We start from the raw sequence: 20,940 nt of genomic DNA on the forward strand, positions 1-20,940 counted from the left end.
ACCTGCATGTGGGAGCTGAAGGAGGCTCTGGCTCCTGGCTTCGGATCAGCTCGGTTTCGGCCATTGTGGCCAATTTGGGAGTGAACCAGCAGATATAGGACCTCGATATCTATCTCTCTCTCTCTCTCTCTCTCTCTCTCCCTCTCTTTCTCAGTGTAACTCTAACTTTCAATGAAATGAATAAAAAAAAAACTAAAAAAAAAAAAGAAAGACCAATTGTAGGGCTGGCGTTGTGGCATAGTAGGTAAAGCCACTACCTGCAGTGCCAGCATCCCATATGGGCAGCAGTTCGAGTCCTGGCTGCTTCATTTCTGATCCAGCTCTCTGCTATGGCCTGGGAAAGCAGTGGAAGATGGCCCAAGTCCTTGGGACCCTGCACCCGCATGGGAGACCCAGAAGGGGCTCCTGGCTCCTGGCTTCGGATCACTGCAGGTCTGGCCATTGTGGCCAATTGGGGAGTGAATCAGTGGATGGAAGACCCCTCTCTCTCTTTGCCTCTCCTTCTCTCTCTGTGTAACTCTGACTTTCAAATAAAAAAATAAATCTCCAAAAAAGTGAGACCAATTGCCACCAAATATCGACATGGATGAACTGTATCTGTACTACTCGGTAACATTTTCTCAAATATAAAAATATTCAGAAGCGTCATCAACCACTGAAGCACTTACTTCCTCGGGCTCTTCTGGCTCTTGAAACCACTCTTGGTCATCTTCGAGTTCCATAACTATAATTACTGATTTCACTGCCTCAGGCATAGTTCACCCTGAAAGCACAATATTATGATTTGGAAAATGCACTGAAGAAGAGTGATAAATTGAAGTTTCATGGCCAAATGTCGACCTGCAGTTTAAAAAAAGTTCTGAACAGACTGACAAAACCAGTTCCAGTTGAATTTTATGTTCCATGAACCCTGAACGTTTGCAACAGTATTTATATGGGCGAATAGGGCAAAGAAAGCTCTGAAGGCAAATGGCAAAGACAGGTCATCTGTGATGGTATTCATCAGATAACTGGGCACACTATACGGAGATGTTAGGGAATCACCACTTGACAGAGAAATCTCGGGTGGTCATTCTATTTCTCTCAGGGACTACTGTCCCAGTTCACAAACCAGGCCCGCGGGCCGCAGATGAAGCTGCTCTGACGAAGTGCGCAGCTTCCTCACTCCTGGGCTGTTTGTCCTGCACCGTCCAGGGCTGAGGAGATAAGCTGGGATAGAGAGAGCACGGCAGGCCCCGACATGGCACCTGTGCGGGTGTTCTTCCCATCTCGGGTCGCTGCCCCTGCCCACGCCCTCCCCTCTCCACATGCCCGCCCTTCTTCCCAGGTCCCGGTTGAGGGTTCGGGAACCTGTCCCCCGTGGGACACTCGTGGAGCCGCTAGGATGCAGACATCTCCCCAGTCCTCAGCTACCATCAGCTGACCCCTCCGTGTTCCTTTCTGCCCGACTACGAAAGTAAGGAACATGGCGGCCACGCCACCAGGGAGGGGAGGGGCACTGCTCTCGAGGTCCTTTCTCCGGCAGGACCTCGGATCACATCTACCGACTGCGTGAAGCCGCTCTGTGTCTTCTCCCCGTCCTTCGCCCTTAAGCTGATAGGAGGACTGACCCGGACCTACCTCCTGCGTCTCAGGAAGAGAGAAAGACGACTCACGACTTCAGGCCTGGCCAACAAAGCAGATGAGAACACGCATGCGCAAGAACACACATGCAGCAGTGAGCATGCGCTCTGAGTCAGCCTCCTGTAGGCAGGACTTGGCCTTTTCTGCAGTGGCAGATGTAGGATCCTGAGTTGTCGTGTGGCTGGGAAGGACTTGCTCCCCACTGTTGCTTCCTGCCCACATTTTCTTCTCTTCCAGGAACTCGGTTGCTAGAAAACCCGAGGGTACGCTCTGGGAAGTATATTCGTCATATGAGCTCTTGTGAAAGAAGGACGTCTTCACGATGTTAATAGCTCCGTTTGTATCTGCATTCACCAGTGATTTCCTTCCCTGTTGCGGTTACGTTGTGGTTATGGATGTATCCATCCATGCAGGGCCTTTTTCCACGGCTGCAGAGTAGAGGCAACATATACTTGGGAGTTGTTTATCCATTCTTGTAGTGTGTTTCTTTGAGTTAGGGATTTAGTCTATTTATGTTCAAGGTTATTACTTATAAGAAATGATTCGGGCCGGCGCCGTGGCTCACTAGGCTAATCCTCCGCATTGCGGCGCCGGCACACCGGGTTCTAGTCCCAGTCGGGGCGCCGGATTCTGTCCCGGTTGCCCCTCTTCCAGGCCAGCTCTCTGCTGTGGCCAGGGAGTGCAGTGGAGGATGGCCCAAGTCCTTGGGCCCTGCACCCGCATGGGAGACCAGGAGAAGCACCTGGCTCCTGGTTTCGGATCAGCGCGGTGTGCCTGCTGCAGCTCGCCAGGCGCGGCAGCCATTGGATGGTGAACCAACGGCAAAGGAAGACCTTTCTCTCTGTCTCTCTCTCTCACTGTCCACTCTGCCTGTCAAAAAAAAAAAAAAAAAAAAAAAAAAAGGAGAGAGAAGAAAACTTTTAACGCCTTGCGGCGCCGGCACACCGGGTTCTAGTCCCGGTTGGGGCGCCAGATTCTGTCCCGGTTGCCCCTCTTCCACGCCAGCTCTCTGCTGTGGCCAGGGAGTGCAGTGGAGGATGGCCCAAGTGCTTGGGCCCTGCACCCCATGGGAGACCAGGAGAAGCTCCTGGCTCCTGCCCTCGGATCAGCGCGGAGCGCCGACCACAGCACGCCAGCCGCGGCGGCCATTGGAGGGTGAACCAACGGCCAAGGAAGAATTTCTCTCTGTCTCTCTCACTGTCCACTCTGCCTGTCAAAAAAAAAAAAAAAAAAAAAAAAAAAAAAAAAAAAAACCCAAAAACAAACAAACAAACAAAAAAATAGAAAAAGAAATGATTCGGGCTGGTCATTTTTGTAAAGATTCCCATCGATGTATTTCAGTCTCCATTTTTCCTTTACTAGGAAGTTTTGCGCTTTCACATTCTTTCATGATGCTGAGTGTCTGTCTCTGTTTCTTTGTGTACAATAGCCATAAATATCCTTACCAGGCTGGCCAGGCGGTGAGAAATTCTTTCAATTTTGCTTATTTTGAGAGGTCTTCATTTCAAAATGGTTTTGATTCAGAGCTCACTGAATACACCAGTCTGCATCGACAGTGTTGAGTCTTTCAATACTTACACCATAACTTTCCATGCTCTGCTAGCCTGTAGGGTTTTGTTGAGAAATCTGCCATTCATCTGATAGATGGCCCTTTAAAGTGACCTGCAGCTTTTCCCTTGCAAGTGTTAGGATACTGTTCTTATGTTTCACTTTTAAAAGTTTGACTTAAGTGTGACATAGTGAGGAGCATTTCTGATCATGCCTGTTTAGGGTTTCTATGTTTTTCCGTATTTCAATGCCCTAATGTTCCTCCAAGTTAGGAGAAAATTGGAGAAATCCCTACTATTATTTCATTGAAAGTGTTTTAAAGTTCATTCTTTCATTCCATTCATTACAGAATTCCCAGGAGTCCTAAAAGGAATTTTTTTATCCCACATATCTCAAGTAGTTTTTTCATTATGTCTTTTTTTCTCCTCCTCCTATTGCTCCTCCTCTCCTTTTCCTTTTCCTTCTCCTTCTCCCCTTTAATTCTCCTCCTCTCCCTTCTCTCTCTCTAGCTCTCATTCTCTTTCTCAAGCTAACCCCCTTTCTAATTCTTCTCTGTGATATTTTATAAGACATGTCTTTTAAATCAGATATTCTTTCCTCTACCTCCTTGCCTCTGTTGTTTACGCATTCCGCTCTATTTTTAGTTGTTATTATATAATCCATTTTGAATACTCCTATTCATTTCTTTTAAATTTTTAAAGATCTAGTTCAGAGAACTGCTTCTTCTTTTTAAGATTTACTTTGTTTCTCTGAAAGGCATAGTGGCAGGTAGAGAAAGATCTTCCATTTTTTGGTTTACTCCTCAAATGGCTGCAACACCCTGGGTGGTCTTCAAAATCAACAATAAGAGAGATAATACTTTATTTAATAAAGTGGAAGCCAACCAGAGGAGACACTTCACAAAAAAGATACCAGTGCAGATGGTAAATACGCAGGCGAAAAGTTGTCCTATGTCACATAACACTTAGGAATCGCAAAATGAAATAACAGTGAAACTACTGTAGCTCTCCTAAAATGCTCAGCATGTAAATCAAGGACAACATCTAGTCCTGAGGGGGTGTGCATCAGCAGGAACTTTCATTCAATAATCATGATAATGACTTCTACCAAATCTAATACATACTGGCCATGTGAATCTGTAATCACATTCTTTCTTTTTTAAATTTGTATTTAATGAATGCATTTTTACATAGACACAACTTTAGGCATATAGTGGTTCTTTCCCCTATGATCCCCCCCCCCCCACCCAGCAGTTCCCATCCCACTGCCCTCTCCCTCTCCCATCTCCTTTTTCATTATGGATCATTTTTAGTATGACTTTATATACAGAGGACCAACTCTATGTTAATCATACTTCAACAATTTGCACCTCCCCACAACATATAGAGTACAGTTTGGGGAGAGAATTTGCAGTCGTTTCTCTTACTACAATTCAATAGGGACACAGGTCTTACATGGGGAGCAAGTGCATAGTGACTACTCTTGCTCCTTTAACTAGTAACACTCTTTTTTATGATGTCAGTGATCATCCAAGGCTCTTGTCATGGGCTGCCAAGGCTATGGAAGCCTTTTGTGATCATGGACTCCACTGGTATTTGGACACAGGTGTAAGCGAAGTGGATGTTCTCGTCTCCCTTCAGAGAAGAGTGTCTCCTTCTTTGATGACCCCTTCTTTTCTCTGAGGTCTCACAGAAATCCTCCGTGTGGGATATTTTCTTGTCACCGAGTCTTGGCTTTCCATGCCTGAAATGCTCTCACATTCCTGACCAGGAAGGCTTAAGGGTTGATTCTGAGGTCAGAGTGTTACTTATTGTGAATGTCATTGTAGAAGTCTGCTGTGTGGACTGCTTCCCATGTTGGTCCTTCCTTCCTTTTTAATTCTATTATTTTTACCGGGTACTTGATGTTATTTATATCATCCTTTTTAAACTTAGACTGATCTATCTGTTTCCTTAACATTTAATATGATCGTTTTAACAGTGAAGATGGCGTTTATACCACCGATTTTTATGGGTTTGGAGCCCCATGACTAGTTCTTAGGCTGTACCCTTAGAGGTAAGTCTGCATGACTGTATACAGAACTAGACTGCTTTACAGTTTTAAACTACTTCCTCCATCTCTTATACCCCCTCTTATTTTTAACTGGGATCTTTTTCCAATTGCCTTAAAATACATATAATTAACTCTTTGTTACATAGAGAGTTCAGCATATAGTATGAACTAGAGAAATGAGAAAGAAAGAAAGAAAACAGAGAAAAAAAACAACAAAACAAGACGAAAATGATATACAAAGTAAAAAGTAACAATGGTAAATCGTCCCTCCACAATCACGTCAAGGATTCTTGAAGACATTGATTCTTTTTTTTTAGCTTTTTTTTTTTAACTTTTATTTAATGAATATAAATTTCCAAAGTACGATTTATGGATTACAATGGCTTCCCCCACATACCGTCCCTCCCACCCACAACCCTCCCCTTGCCCACTCCCTCTCCCCTTTCATTCACATCAAGATTCATTTTCGATTATCTTAATATACAGAAGATCAGCTTAGTATACCTTAAGTAAGGATTTCAACAGTTTGCTCCCACACAGAAACATAAAGTGAAAAATAATAGATGATTTTTTTTAAATGATGATGAAATCAGATCAGACCTATTGTCATGTTTAATCCCAGTGAGAGTCAAGTTGGGAGTTGATAATTTCTTTTTTTTTTTTTTTACAGAGGATCAGTTTAGTATACATTAAGTAAAGATTTCAACAGTGTGCACCCCCATAGAAACACAAAGTGAAATATATTGTTTGAGTACTCGTTATAGCATTAAATCTCAATGCACAGCACATTAAGGACAGAGATCCTACATGAGGAGTAAGTGCACAGTGACTCCTGTTGTTGACTTTACCAATTGACACTCCTGTCTATGGCATCAGTAATCTCCCTATGCTCCAGTCATGAGTTTCCAAGGCTATGGAAGCCCTCTGAGTTCTCCGATTCTTATCTTGTTTAGACAAGGTCATAGTCAAAGTGGAGGTTCTCTCCTCCTTTCAGAGAAAGGTACCTCCTTCTTTGAAGACCTGTTCTTTCCACTGGGATCTCACTCACAGAGATCTTTTTGCCAGAGTGTCTTGGCTTTCCATGCCTGAAATACTCTCATGGGCTTTTCAGCCAGATCGGAATGCCTTTAGGGCTGATTCTGAGGCCAGAGTGCTATTTAGGACATCTGCCATTCTATGAGTCTGCTGAGTATCTCACTTCAGATGTTGGATCACTCTCCCCTTTATTTATTCTATCGGTTAGTGTTAGCAGGCACTAGACTTGTTTATGTGCTCCCTTTGACTCTTAGTCCTTTCATTATGATCAATTGTGAACTGAAATTGAGCACTTGGAATAGTTAGATGGCATTGGTACATGCCACCTTGATGGGATTGAATTGGAATCCCCTGGTATGTTTCTAACTCTACCATTTGGGGCAAGTCAGCTTGAGCATGTCCCAAATTATACATCTCTTCCCTCTCTTACTCCCACTCTTATGTTTAACAGGGATCACATTTCAGTTAATTTTCAACACTTAAGAATAACTGTGTATTAATTACAGAATTAAACCAGTCATATTAAGTAGAACAGACAAAAAAACTACTAAGAGGGATAATGTATTAAGTTGTTCATTAACAGTCAGGGCTATGCTGATCAAGTCACCGTTTCCCATAGTGTACATTTCACTTCAACAGGTTTCCTTTTAGGTGTTCAGTCAGTTGTCACCGATCAGGGAGAACATATGGTATTTGTCCCTTTGGGATTGGCTTATTTCACTCATCATGATGTGTTCCAGATTCCTCCATTTTGTTGCAAATGACTGGATTTCGTTGTTTCTTACTTTGGTATAGTATTCTAAAGAGTAAATATCCCATAATTTCTTTATCCAGTCTACCGTTGATGGGCATTTAGGTTGGTTCCAGGTCTTAGCTATTGTGAATTGAGCTGGAATAAACATTAGGGTTCAGACCGCTTTTTTGTTTGCCAATTTCAATTCCTTTGGGTAAATTCCAAGGAGTGGGATGGCTGGGTCAAACGGTAGGGTTATCTTCAGGTTTCTGAGGAATCTCCAGACTGACTTCCATAGTGGCTTGACCAGTTTGCATTCCCACCAACAGTAGGTTAGTGTCCCTTTTTCCCCACATCCTCGCCAGCATCTGTTGTTGGTAGATTTCTGTATGTGAGCCATTCTAACTGGGGTGAGGTGAAACCTCATTGTGGTTTTGATTTGCATTTCCCTGATTGCTAATGACCTTGAACATTTTTTCATGTGTCTGTTGGCCATTTGGATTTCCTCTTTTGAAAAATGTCTATTGAGGTCCTTGGCCCATCTCTTAAGTGGGTTGTTGGTTTTGTTTTTGTGGAGTTTCTTGATCTCTTTGTAGATTCTGGTTATTAACCCTTTATCTGTTGCATAGTTTGCAAATATTTTTTTCCCATTCTGTCGGTTGTCTCTTCACTCTCCTGACTGTTTCTTTTGCAGTACAGAAACTTCTCAATTTGATGCAATCCCAATAGTTGATTTTGGCTTTGACTGCCTGTGCCTCCCGGGTCTTTTCCAGAAACTCTTTGCCTGTGCCAATATCTTGCAGGGTTTCTCCAATGTTCTCTAGTAACTTGATGGTGTCAGGTCGTAGATTTAGGTCTTTAATCCATGTTGAGTGGATTTTTGTGTAAGGTGTAAGGTAGGGGTCTTGCTTCATGCTTCTGCACGTGGAAATCCAATTTTCCCAGCACCATTTATTGAATAGACTGTCCTTGCTCCAGGAATTAGTTTTAGATCCTTGATCAAATATAAGTTGGCTGTAGATGTTTGGGTTGATTTCTGGTGTTTCAATTCTGTTCCATTGGTCTATCCATCTGTTTCTGTACCAGTACCATGCTGTTTTGATTACAACTGCCCTGTAGTATGTCCTGAAATCTGGTATTGTGATGCCTCCGGCTTTGTTTTTGTTGTACAAGATTGCTTTAGCTATTCGAGGTCTCTTGTGCCTCCATATAAATTTCAGCACCAATTTTTCCATATCTGAGAAGAAGGTCTTTGGTATCTTGATTGGTATTGCATTGAATTTATAAATTGCTTTTGGGAGAATGGACATTTTGATGATGTTGATTCTTCCAATCCATGAGCATGGAAGATTTTTCCATTTCTTGGTATCCTCTTCTATTTCTTTCTTTAAGGTTTTGTAATTTTCATTGTAGAGATCTTTAACGTCCTTGGTTAAGTTTATTCCAAGGTATTTGATTGTTTTTGTAGCTATTGTGAATGGGATTGATCTTAGCAGTTCTTCCTCAGCCATGGCATTGTCTGTGTATACAAAGGCTGTTGATTTTTGTGCATTGATTTTATACCCTGCTCCTTTGCCAAAATCTTCTATGAGTTCCAATAGTCTCTTAGTAGAGTTCTTTGGGTCCCCTAAATAAAGAATCATGTCGTCTGCAAAGAGGGATAGTTTGAGTTCTTCCTTCCCAATTTGTATCCCTTTAATTTCTTTTTCTTGCCTAATAGCTCTGGCTAGATCCTCCAGAACTATATTGAATAGCAGTGGTGAGAGTGGACATCCCTGTCTGGTCCCAGATCTCAGTGGAAATGCTTCCAACTTTTCCCCATTCAATAGGATGTTGGCTGTGGGTTTTTCATAGATTGCTTTGATTGTATTGAGGAATGTTCCTTCCAAACCCAGTTTGCTTAGAGTTTTCATCATGAACGGGTGTTGTATTTTATCAAATGCTTTCTCGGCATCTATTGAGAGAATCATATGGTTTTTCTTCTGCAGTCTGTTAATGTGGTGTATCACATTGATTGTCTTGCGCACATTAAACCATCCCTGCATACCAGGGATAAATCCCACTTGGTCTGGGTGGATGATCTTTCTGATGTGTTGTTGCATTCTATTGGCGAGAATTTTATTGAGGATTTTTGCATCTATGTTCATCAGGGTTATTGGTCTGTAATTCTCTTTCAGTGCTGCATCTTTTTCCGGCTTAGGAATTAAGGTGATGCCGGCTTCATAGAAAGAATTTGGGAGGATTCCCTCTTCTTCGATTGTTCTGAATAGTTTGAGAAGAATTGGAGTTAGTTCTTCTTTAAATGTCTGGTAGAATTCAGCAGTGAATCCATCTGGTCCTGGGCTTTTCTTTGTTGGGAGGGCCTTTATTACTGTTTCAATTTCTGTCTCAGTTATGGGTCTGTTTAGGTTTTCGATGTCTTCCTGGTTCAATTTAGGTAGGTTGCATGTGTCCAGGAATCTATCCATTTCTGATAGGTTTCCCTGTTTGCTGGCATACAAGTCCTTGTAGTAATTTCTGATGATTCTTTTTATTTCTGTGGTGTCTGTTGTTACGTTTCCTTTTTCATCTCTGATTTTATTGATTTGGGTCTTTTCTCTTCTTTTTTTAGTTAGTTGGGCCAATGGGGTGTCAATTTTGTTTATTTTTTCAAAAAACCAGCTCCTCGTTTGGCTGATTTTTTGTAATGGTTTTTTTTTTTTTTTTTTGGATTCAATCCTGTTGATTTCTTCTCTGATTTTAATTATTTCTCTTCTCCTACTAGATTTGGGTCTGGTTTGCTGTAGGTTTTCTAGATCCTTGAGGTGAATTGAAAGTTCATCTATTTGGTGCCTTTCCAATTTCTTGATGTAGGCACCTATTGATATAAACTTTCCTCTTAACACTGCTTTTGCTGCGTCCCATAAGTTTTGGTATGTTGTGCTGCTATCCTCATTTACTTCCAGAAAAGTTTTGATTTCTCTTTTAATTTCTTCTATGACCCATTGTTCATTCAGGAGCATGTTGTTCAATCTCCCTGTGTTTGCGTATGCTCTAGGGATTCCTGAGTTGCTAATTTCCAACTTCATTCCTTTATGGTCTGAGAAGCTGCATGGTATGATTCTAATTCTTTTGAATTTGCTGAGACTTGCTTTATGGCCTAGTATGTGGTCAATCCTAGAGAAGGTTCCATGTACTTCTGAGAAGAATGTAAAATCTTTAGCTGTAGGATTGAAAGTTCTGTATATATCTGTTAGATCCATTTGGGCTATAGTGTCGTTTAAATCTACTGTATCCTTGTTGATCTTCTGTCCTATTGATCTGTCTATTTCTGAGAGTGGAGTATTGAAGTCCCCCAGTACTCTTGTACTACTATTGTCACTAAAAGTGACAATTTCACTTCTAGAGCTTTCATTTTAGCTGTGCTGTTAATTCTCCCAAAGCAGGGAGAACATATGGTGTTTGTCTCTTTGGGAGTGGGTTATTTCACTAAGTATGAGGTTTTCCAGCTTGCTGCATTTTGTTGCAAAGGACCAGATTTCATCCTTTTTTTTTTTTTTTTTTTTTTACTGCTGTGCAGTATTCATAGTGTACGTAACCCCCAATTTCTTTATCCAATCTTCGGTTGATGGACATTTAGGTTGCTTCCATGTCTTAGCTATTGTGAATCGAGCTGCAATAAACATGGAGGTGCAGAGAGTTCTTTTGTTTACTGATTTCATTTCCCCTGGATAAATTCCCAGTAGTGAAATGGCTGGGTCATACGGTAGGTCTATATTCAGATTTTTGAGGTATCTCCACACTGTTTTCCACAGTGGCTGTACCAGTTTACATTCCCACCAACAGTGGGTTAGGATGCCCTTTTCCCCGCATCCTATCCAGCATTTGTTGTTTGTTGATTTCTGTATGAGGGCCACTCTAACTGGGGTGAGGTGATACCTCATTGTGGTTTTGATTTGCATTTCCCTGATGGCTAGAGATCCTGAGCATTTTTCCATGTGTCTGTTGGCCATTTGGATTTCCTTTTTTGAAAAATGCCTGTTAAGGTCTGTCGCTCCCCGTCTTCGTGGAGGAACGACACAGGACCCTGCGCTGTTCTTTCGTCTGCTCGGTCCTCCCCGGGTTTGCTGCTGGTTCTTCCCGGGTTGGCTACCGACCCTTCCACCTCCGTGGAAGGGCGGTTCCCCCTGCCACATTCCCCACTTCCGCGGGGGAGTGGCACACCGCCGGCCGGCTCTCTCGGGGGCTGCACAGGTGTTCCCCTTAGATGTTCCTGGTGCATGCCGTCTCTCTCCTCCTTTATAGTCCTCCTCCGCCAATCCTAACTCGGCTGCCCACACGCCAAGTACGCTGCTCTCCTCCAATCAGGAGCAGGTCCTGCAGCTTGTCAAGTTGGTGAGAGGCAGCTGGGTAGAAGCTGTTGCCTCCTCTCCCAGCGCCATATTGTGGGAGAGCAGATGCATAGAATAAGTCTTAATTCCAGTAACTCAGTCCAGTCCGGGTTGCTCCCCACAGATCCCCCTTTCTTTTTATGTTTTTGGCGTTGATACGCGCCTGTCTTCGGTGTCCCGCGGCACACACTCTGCTCTGCTTGCTAGAGTTGCCCACAGGTGCTTACAAGTCCTATCAACCAGGCAAACCGAATCCAGGTCCTCTCTTCGCCATGTTGTGAGGGGGTTTTTAGGCGCTGATGCGTGCCTGAGTTCAGTGCCCTACAGCGCATGCTCTACTCTGCTAGAACTGCCTGCAGGTGCTTACAAGTCCTAGCAATCAGGCAAACCGAATCCAAGCCTTCTCATTGCCATATTGTGGGGAGACTTATTGATGTTAATTCGTGCCTGTCTTCGGTGACCTGCGGCGCATAAGCTGCTAGCCGCCCGCAGGTGCTTATCGTCCTAATCAGGCAGACCGAATCCAAGCTCTCTCATTGCTGTGTTGTGGGGAGGCCTTTCTCTATTTCTCTATCTCCGGGCATTCCTATTTCTCCTATTTTACTTCTATCTACCAGCATTCCTATTTCTCTCATTTTACTTCTAAAACTTCTGTTTCTCTTATCCCTGCGGCTTCCCGGCACCCGCCCCGAGGCTGCTTCTCGGCGGCTTCTCGGCGGCTTCCCGGCTCTGAGCCGCTTCAGCCAGCTTCTCTCATCTGCGCGGCTTCCCGGCTTCGCGCCCGCACCACGGCCTCGCACTAGCCCAGCGTTCCCTATCTACTTGTGCCCCGCACGCTCTCTCTGCGCGCGGCACCCTCCGCAAGTCACACAGCCCCAGCTCACGTTTCCGCCACTAGCATTCAATCCAAGTTCCCCGGACTAACCTGGCGAATTCCAACCTGGTGGCCCACGTCTCTGCCTCTGGTTCCAGATCTTCGCCTCTTGCTCCCCGGGCTGACTTGAATTCCAAGCTGGCTTACGTCTCCGCCTCGGCCTGCACTCGCGGCTTCATCCTCCCTAACATTTTTCTCTACCCGGTATGTTTCCCTAAGTTTTCTTCCAACAATATTCCCCTCTCATTTCTCCTGGCCTCTCCCCACAGTCCGTGGTGTTCCTTCTAGGTTTCACTTTTACTTTCAACCTGCAGTCCGTATCTGAGTCTAAGTTTCTTCTTGCTTTCACTTTAAATCCTAACTTCTTTCCCACAGTCCATATCCGAGTCTATGCCTAGGCTTTCGATAGCTTCTTCCGGCACCTTTTCCATCCGGGTTTCCCTAGGCTCTTTGCTAGTCTCTCTCTCCGGTAATTTCCACTTCTTCCCGTTTCTTCCCTCCTAGGTTTCCCTATCCGAGTCACGGCACCATTATGTCGCTCCCCGTCTTCGTGGAGGAACGACACTAAACCCTGCCTAGGTTTTCTATCCGAGTCACGGCACCATTATGTCGCTCCCCGTCTTCGTGGAGGAACGACACAGGACCCTGCGCTGTTCTTTCGTCTGCTCGGCCCTCCCCGGGTTTGCTGCTGGTTCTTCCCGGGTTGGCTACCGACCCTTCCACCTCCGTGGAAGGGCGGTTCCCCCTGCCACTTTCCCCACTTCCGCGGGGGAGCGGCACACCGCCGGCCGGCTCTCTCGGGGGCTGCACAGGTGTTCCCCTTAGATGTTCCTGGTGCATGCCGTCTCTCTCCTCCTTTATAGTCCTCCTCTGCCAATCCTAACTCGGCTGCCCACACGCCGAGTACGCTGCTCTCCTCCAATCAGGAGCAGGTCCTGCAGCTTGTCAAGTTGGTGATAGGCAACTTTGGGTTTTGGGTTTGGGTTGCTGCTGTTTTTCTAGATCCTTGAGGTATATAGAGAGATCAATTATTTGGTACCTTTCCAATTTCTTTATGTAGGCACCAATTTCTTTCTTCCTTTGCTTCTTCTTCTTCTTCTTTTTTTTTTTTTTTGAACAGGCAGAGTGGACAGTGAGAGAGACAGACAGAGAGAAAAGTCTTCCTTTGCCGTTGGTTCACCCTCCAATGGCCACCGTGGCTGGCGCGCTGTAGCCGGCGCACCACGCTGATCCGATGGCAGGAGCCAGGTGCTTCTCCTGGTCTCCCATGCGGGTGCAGGGCCCAAGGACTTGGGCCATCCTCCACTGCACTCCCTGGCCACAGCAGAGAGCTGGCCTGGAAGAAGGGCAACCAGGACAGAATCCAGCGCCCCGAACGGGACTGGAACCCGGTGTGCTGGCGCTGCCAGGCAGAGGACTAGACTAGTGAGTCACGGCACAGGCCTGTAGGCACCAATTTCTATAACTTTCCTCTTAGCACTGCTTTTGCTGTATCCCCGAAATTTTGATAAGTTGTATTGTCATTTTCATTTGTTTCTAGAAATTTTTTGATTTCTCTTTTGATTTCTTCTTCTGATTTCAGTCAGAATCATGTTGTACATTCTCCATGTTGTTTGCATATGATGCAGAGATTCTTGAGTTGTTGATTTTGAGCTTCATTGCTTTGTGGTCTGAGAAGATGCATGGTACAATTTCAATTTTTTAAAAATTTGCTGAGGCTCCCCTTATGGCCTAGCATATGGTCAATCCTAGAGAAAGTTTCGTGCACCAGGGAGAAATATGTGTACTCTGTGTCTGTGGGGTGGAAAGCTCTGTAGATATCTAGTAGGTCAATTTGGTCTATAGTGTCAATTAGCTCTGTTGTTTCCTTGTTGGTATTCTGTCTGGTTGATGTGCCCATTGCTCAAAGTGGGGTATTGAAGTCCCCTGTTACTATTGTATTTGAGTCTATATCTCCCTTAAAAATCCCTTAATAATTCTTCCAAATAGCCAGGCGCCCTGTAATTAGGTGCATATACATTTCTAATAGTAATGTCTTCGTGTTGGATTGATCCTTTAATCATTATATAGTGTCCTTCTTTGTCTCTTTTAATAGATTTTGTGTTAAAGTCTATTTTGTCTGATATTAGAATGGCCACACTGGCTCTTTTTTGGTTCCTGTTAGCTTGAAATATCTTTTTGCATCCTTTCACTTTCAGTCTGCATGCATCGTTGCCGGTGAGGCGTGATTCCTGAAGGCAACAGGTAGATGGGTTTTTCTTTTTTAATCCATTCAGATAGTCTGTGTCTTTTAACTATAGAGTTGAGACCATTTACATTCAGTGTGACTATTGTTAAATACTGTCTTTTCCCTGCCATGTTTCCTTAAGTAGGGCTGTTTATGTATTTTGGTTTTTGTTTGTATTTTCGCTGGGTCATTTTCTACATCTGTCTTCTTTTGTAGTGAAGTTCCTGTTTCTGTGTTTCTGCATGCAGCACATCCTTGAGCCAGTGGTGTAGGCCTGGGTGTGAAGATACAAATTCTTTCATTTTCTGTTTGTCGTAGAAAATCTTTATTTCCCCTTCATTCATAAATGATAGCTTTGCAGGGTACAGTATTGTGGGTTGTCAGTGTTTTTCTTTAAAAACTTGGAATATATCACGCCATTGCCTCCTTGGCTGTAAGGTTTGCAATGAAAAGTTTGGGGTGAGTCTCATTGGATTACCTCTGAATGTGATTTGTCGTTTCTCTCTGGCACATGTTGATTTGTTCTTTGTGCTTCACTGAGCTGAGTGTTACCACAATGTGTCGTGGTGAATTCCTTTTCAGGTCGTGTCTGTTAGGAGTCCTGTGTATTTGTTGTATTTGGACATCTCTTTCAATCTGCCTATTGTGGAAGTTTTCTGATATTATTTCATTAAGAAGGCCTTCTCATCCATTCTCTCTTTCCACACCCTCAGAGACTCCTATTATCCGGATGTTACAATGCTTGATTGAATCTTGTAAAACTCCAACCGTGATTTTTAATTTTCTAGTTTCTTTTTCTTGTGCTTGGTCTGACTGTATTATTCCTGGAAGTTTGTCTTTGAGTTCTGATATGCACTCTTCTATTTCATCTGTTCGATATCTGAGAGATTCCATGGCATTTTTTTTCACAGGCAGAGTTAGGCAGTGAGAGAGAAAGACAGAGAAAGGTCTTCCTTCCGTTGGTTCACCCCCCAACTGGCCGCTAAGGCCGGCGTGCTGCACTGATCTGAAGCCAGGAGCCTGGTGCTTCCTCCTGGTCTCCCTATGCAGGTGCAGGGCCCAAGCACTTGGGCCATCCTCCACTGCCTTCCCGGGCCACAGCAGAGAGCTGGACTGGAAGAGGAGCAACCGGGACAGAACCGGCTCCCCAACCGGGACTAGAACCCGGTGTACCGGTGCCGCAGGCGGAGGATTAGCCTAGTGAGCACCCATGGCATTTTTTACTTGCTCAATTGAATTTTTCATTGCCAGTATTTCATTCTGGCTTCTCTTCAGAATCTCTATTTCTGGGGTGTGCTTTTCATTCAGATCTTGAATCTGTTTCTGATTGCTTCTAAGTAATCTGATTATTAGTTTTCTGAATTCTTTTTCTTGCATGACTTCAATTTCTTCTTCTTCAGCCTCTATTATTGAAGGTTTAGATTGCTCCATTGGCGAGCTCATAGGTTCTTCTATATTCTTATTTAGGGTTTTTCCTTTGTTCCTTGGCATTTCTGTTTGATTTCTGTTTGGTTTAATTTTTAAGTTGATTTCCCTCTGCTATGGGCTTCTATGGGTCTGCGCAAATGCCAGTGTAAGCAAGTAGCTCCATCTCCTAGAGTTTTGTTCATTGCTGGGAGCTGAAGGAGGCAGGTACTTAAGTAGGCAGGTACCTGAGCTTTTATGTACTAAGCCCTGCCCACTGGGGCCGGTCTCCCTGTTCCTTTGTTTGCCTGACAGCCCCTGGGCCTCCGTTATTCAGCCTTCCCCATCACTGTGCCCCCTGCGTGATGAGGGGGGAGTCACTCTGAACCATTGTGACCCCTGTTTCCAGGTGGGGTGGCCCCTGCTGTGCGGGAGCCAAAAGCACAGCCCGCCTGCCTGCACTCCAGAATGTAAACAAACAAAATGGCTGCTCTCCACCCGCTGCAGCTCCGATTGGTGGGGGACACACCGAGGAATCATGGCATGTTCAACCTCTGTTCATCCCCCGGAATCGCACCCTCTTCCCCCTTATAGCACCAAGCGCTGTTCACTTTGCTTCCCCGCTCATCCGTGCTTGCATCTCTGTGAGCTGGCACCCTCTCACCTGTTTCCCCCAGGATGCGGTGGCAGTTGCCCTCCCACTGATTCCCTCTTTCTGCAGTTCGGGTGCCACTACCTTTCACGGTGTGGTCCCTGGCACTGTCTGGCGATCTCCTGGGCCACTCTGCACCAACCTTCCGTGGTTCCGTCACCTGAATGTATCCCCTCTATTCATTAAACTTTCTCTGCCTGACTGGGAACATCCTGCTGCCATACTGCCATCTTCCCCTGAATCCACTTTCTTTCATAACTCCATGAGTTGAGAATGGATGTCCACCAAGATACCAACACATGGATATTTAATTGCAAATATTTGGAAGCATACAGTATATCTTCTGTAGGGACATAGATACACTGATCTGAAACCAGAAAATGGAATATTAATTCGGACTAAAAGTAACAGGATTTCAATCAGGGAATACATAGAGGACATGAAAATACATCTTAGGAAGACAAAGACTTTACTGAAGGAATACCTACCATACACATCCATGCATGATATCTATAAAAGTGTATTATGACAAGACAGTAGATGCTAGGGAAACAGCTAAAAGAATAAGCAGAGAAGAGTGGATGGTTACTTTTTGATTTTATTTAAGTTTTTAAATTTTTGAATTTTAAATTTGATTACTGCAGCTTCCATTCGATTTCCTCTTGCATGTAATTATCTCAGAGGGGGAGGGAGGGAGGGAGAGAGAGAGAGAGAGAGAGAGAGAGAAACACAACTGGTACACTTCCCAGATGGCCACATCAGTCAGGGCTGAGGAAGGCTGAAGCCAGGAGCCAGGAGATTTTCTGGTTCTCCCACTTGGGTGGCAGGGCTCAAGTACTTGGGCCATTATCTGCTGCTCTAACAGGCAATTAAAGGGACCTGCAACAGAAGTGCAGCAGCCAGGACATGAACTGGGATGCTGGTGTCACAAGCAGCGGCTTAACCTGCTAATTGACAATGGCAGCCCCTTTACAATTCCTACAACCATTAACTTCTATACCTTCGAATATTTCCTTGTTACTTGCTAATGTCTCGTTCTTTCAGATTGAGGATTCCCTTTAGAGTTTCTAGTAAAAATATACCTGGTGACTATCAATACTAAAGTTTGTTTGTGAAAATATTTGTATCTCTTTCATATGTAAAAGATACCTGTGTTGGGTGTTGAGGAACAATGGCTCAAGCTGGTGTATAATGATTTTCATTTAATAAACATATGACTACAAGCTAAGCTTGAACGTGATAGTAACAGCAGTTGTTATTGTGAGTATTTAGGGGCCTAACATCCTGTTGGGTTCTCTCGCTCACTCGCTCTCTTTCTCTTTCTTTCTTTCTGTCTGTCTCTCTCTCCTCTCTCTCTCTCTCTATCTCTCTCCATTCCCCACCCCCTCTCTAACAGAACAGCATTAAAATTGGAGGGCTTTAAAAGTTAAAGTTTGGGGATTGACATTTGTTGTAGAAGGTCTGTTATTTCTTGGTATGCCAACATCTCAATGGAATGCCTTTCTTCGAGTCTCAGCTCCATTCCAGCATCCTGCTAATGCACACTGAGGGAGGCAGCGGGTGAAGGTTCAAGTACTCAGACACTTCAAGTTCAAGTACTCCACCAAGTGAAGGTTCAAGTACTCCAAGTCTTGGATTAAACTCCTGGAGGCTGCCTTCAGCCTGGTCTAGCCCTACCAGTTTCAGAAATTTTGGGAGGGAAACAGCAGCTGGGAGATTTCTGTCTGTCATTCTGTCTCTGTTTCTCTGTGCCTTTCTATATTGTTTTAAAGGTTTCTGTGCTTCAGTTGGATGTCAGAGTAAGAGAGAGAAATGGAGTGACCGAGAGAGGAAGTGCATGTTCCTGGCACTGAAAAACCCCTAAAATCCTGGATGGTGCTGGACAAGGCAGCATACCAGGCTCTCAGAACTCCAGCCTGGTTGCATCTGTGGGTTGCAGGGTCCCGAAATGATGGCCTATCCTCCCCTTCTTTCCCGGGCACAATATTAGCAGGAAGCTGCACAGGAAGCCAGACGGCCTGGATTGGAACCTTTGTTCATATATGGGTTGCCGAATTTGAGAGCTGAGGCTTAACACCCTGCTCCACTTGGCTAGACCTTTTGCAGGCTTTTATAACATATAATTAAGTAATTAATTTTACTTCACATAAATTATAAAGATAAGATTCAGCAGGATAGGCTATGCAGTGGATATTGCTGGAATGTTGGACTGAACTAGCAGATAGGAGAAAACCCGTTTTTGTTTCTGTCAGTTTCTGTGTCTTTCACGTAAACACGATTTGAGGATTTAAAAAAAATCTCCCATTGCATTGATCTGCTTTTAACATTTAGGTGAAAGACAGAATTGCACAGACTGGGAAAGACAGAGACACACGGATCTGGCAGTCCTGCCATAGAGCCTATTCGACCATGCACGAAGCCACCAGGACAGGCAGGCGAGAGACCACATTCTGTCTAAGAACTGGCAGAACACTTTATGGCTGCTCTCAGTGCATGGAGGGATAAACCGCATGGTGAGGAGCTGTCACAGGCATTGTCTCACCTGCCTGCCTCTCCTGCTGGAGGAAGACACAAGCCCATTCCTCCTCCATCTCCCTAGTTTCAGCTGAGCCCAGGATGTTTGTCTTTGCCTCACCTTAGTGTGCAGTCACGGGGCATAAACTGCTCACTGCCTTAGGGTCTGGAAGTGGGCTTCTCACTGGCATAGCCAACCACTAGCTGTGCTATCACTGAGCACCACTGATCTAGTGTGAATCTGTGTGGTTGGGGGCACAGCTGACACCGTGCTGATCTTGCTTGTGTGAGTCTTCAAACAATAAACTATTGGGTTCCCTTGGGCTCACTGCCTTCCTACTGGCTGAATCTATGCAAGTTTTGCAAGCTTAACAAGCCAACTCAACTGCGCTAGTAATATTTCCTATGGTCGTACAGGGACATTGGTCTACTTCACTGACAAACTCTGGTGTTGTGTGGTGCTGCATGAATAGTCAGTTAGGTTTCCTGAAATCCCATAGAGCCTGCTTTTCAGTGTGACATTTGGTTGGCTTGCCATTCCTTAGTTATTTACAAAGCAATTTTACAAACATTGTCATATCTAGAACCAGTTAAGTGGCTATTTAATTCACACATTGATGTTTTTTGAATTCAAGTTTATGTACAAGTTAACGACATACTCCTGACTGAAATTCCAAAGTGGTATCATGGGGCCAGTGCTGTGGCATAGCGGATAAAGCTGCAACTTGTAGTGCCCGCAACCCATATGGATGCCACTTCCGGTCCCGGCCTCTCCATTTCTCACCCAGCTCTCTGCCATGACCTAGGAAAGCAGTAGAAGATAGCCCATGTCCTTGGGCGCCTTTAATCATGTGGGAAATCCGGAAAAGGTTCCTGACTCCTAGCTTTGGATCAACTCAACTCCAGTTGTTATGGCCATCTGTGGAGTGTACCAAAGGGTGAAAGAGCTCTCGCTCGCTCTCTCTCGCGTGCTCTCTCTCTCTCTGCCTCTCTGTAGCTCAGCCTTTCAAATTAATAAATAATTTTAAAAAGTGGTATCACTTGTAAGAGATATAAGTATGAAATTAATTTAAAATATTTTAAATTTTAAATGATTATTAAAATGAAGGAAATCCAATTATAAAACCTATTTCTAATTCATCATCCTTATGCTTCATGGATAAAAGTAACTGCTTAAATGTAATTTACCTTAAGAACTGGGGAAGCAGATCAAATGATGTCAGTAACTTCCTACCAGGAGAATGGTCAGTGTGAATCAGAGTCAAGTCGGAGCCCATGGCTATGTCTCGCCCTAGACCCTCGGATGGCACAGCAGGCAGTTTTTGGCCTTGGAACTTCCCAGGCTTCCTTTCCCTTTCCCCTTCCCCTTACTGGGCCCTAATATGCCATTCTGATCTACACCGTTAGCATTTCTCCCACATTTTTTTTTACAAAATGTGGTAATTACATCTAGTCTCACCTTATATCTGTACCTTAGATTTTCAGTTCATTTGGAACAGGAAATATTTTAAAAACAAAAGGGGAAAATGAATACTGCTTATAATGCACATCCTTTTTCTAAGCAGAATGGATTCTGAAAAAAGGCCTTTGTTGCAAGATTATCCTTTGAGTTGTAAGGATGCAAATGAGCCTCAGAGTTGCTACTCTTGAAAAGCATTTAAGAAGGGAGGTATAAGGCTGAATCCTGGTACCTGGGTCAGAGATGAAGAAGTGTGGCCTTAAAATTGGGTATAAATTGTTTGGAGAAATGGAATAATCCTGCAGCTGCCCCTTTTGTCTCTGTCCTTGAAGTAGGCTCTAATGATGAAATGACTAAATCATCTCAGCACAACTGAACATGGCAAAGCTACTCCTACAGTACTCAAGGCTTTCAGACATATATTCTGAGGTAGACCATTTCGTTTTATG

This window comes from Oryctolagus cuniculus, chromosome X (genome assembly GCF_051225735.1).
Source record: "Oryctolagus cuniculus isolate XC-2025 breed Fujian yellow rabbit chromosome X, ASM5122573v1, whole genome shotgun sequence".
Lineage (NCBI taxonomy): Eukaryota > Metazoa > Chordata > Mammalia > Lagomorpha > Leporidae > Oryctolagus > Oryctolagus cuniculus.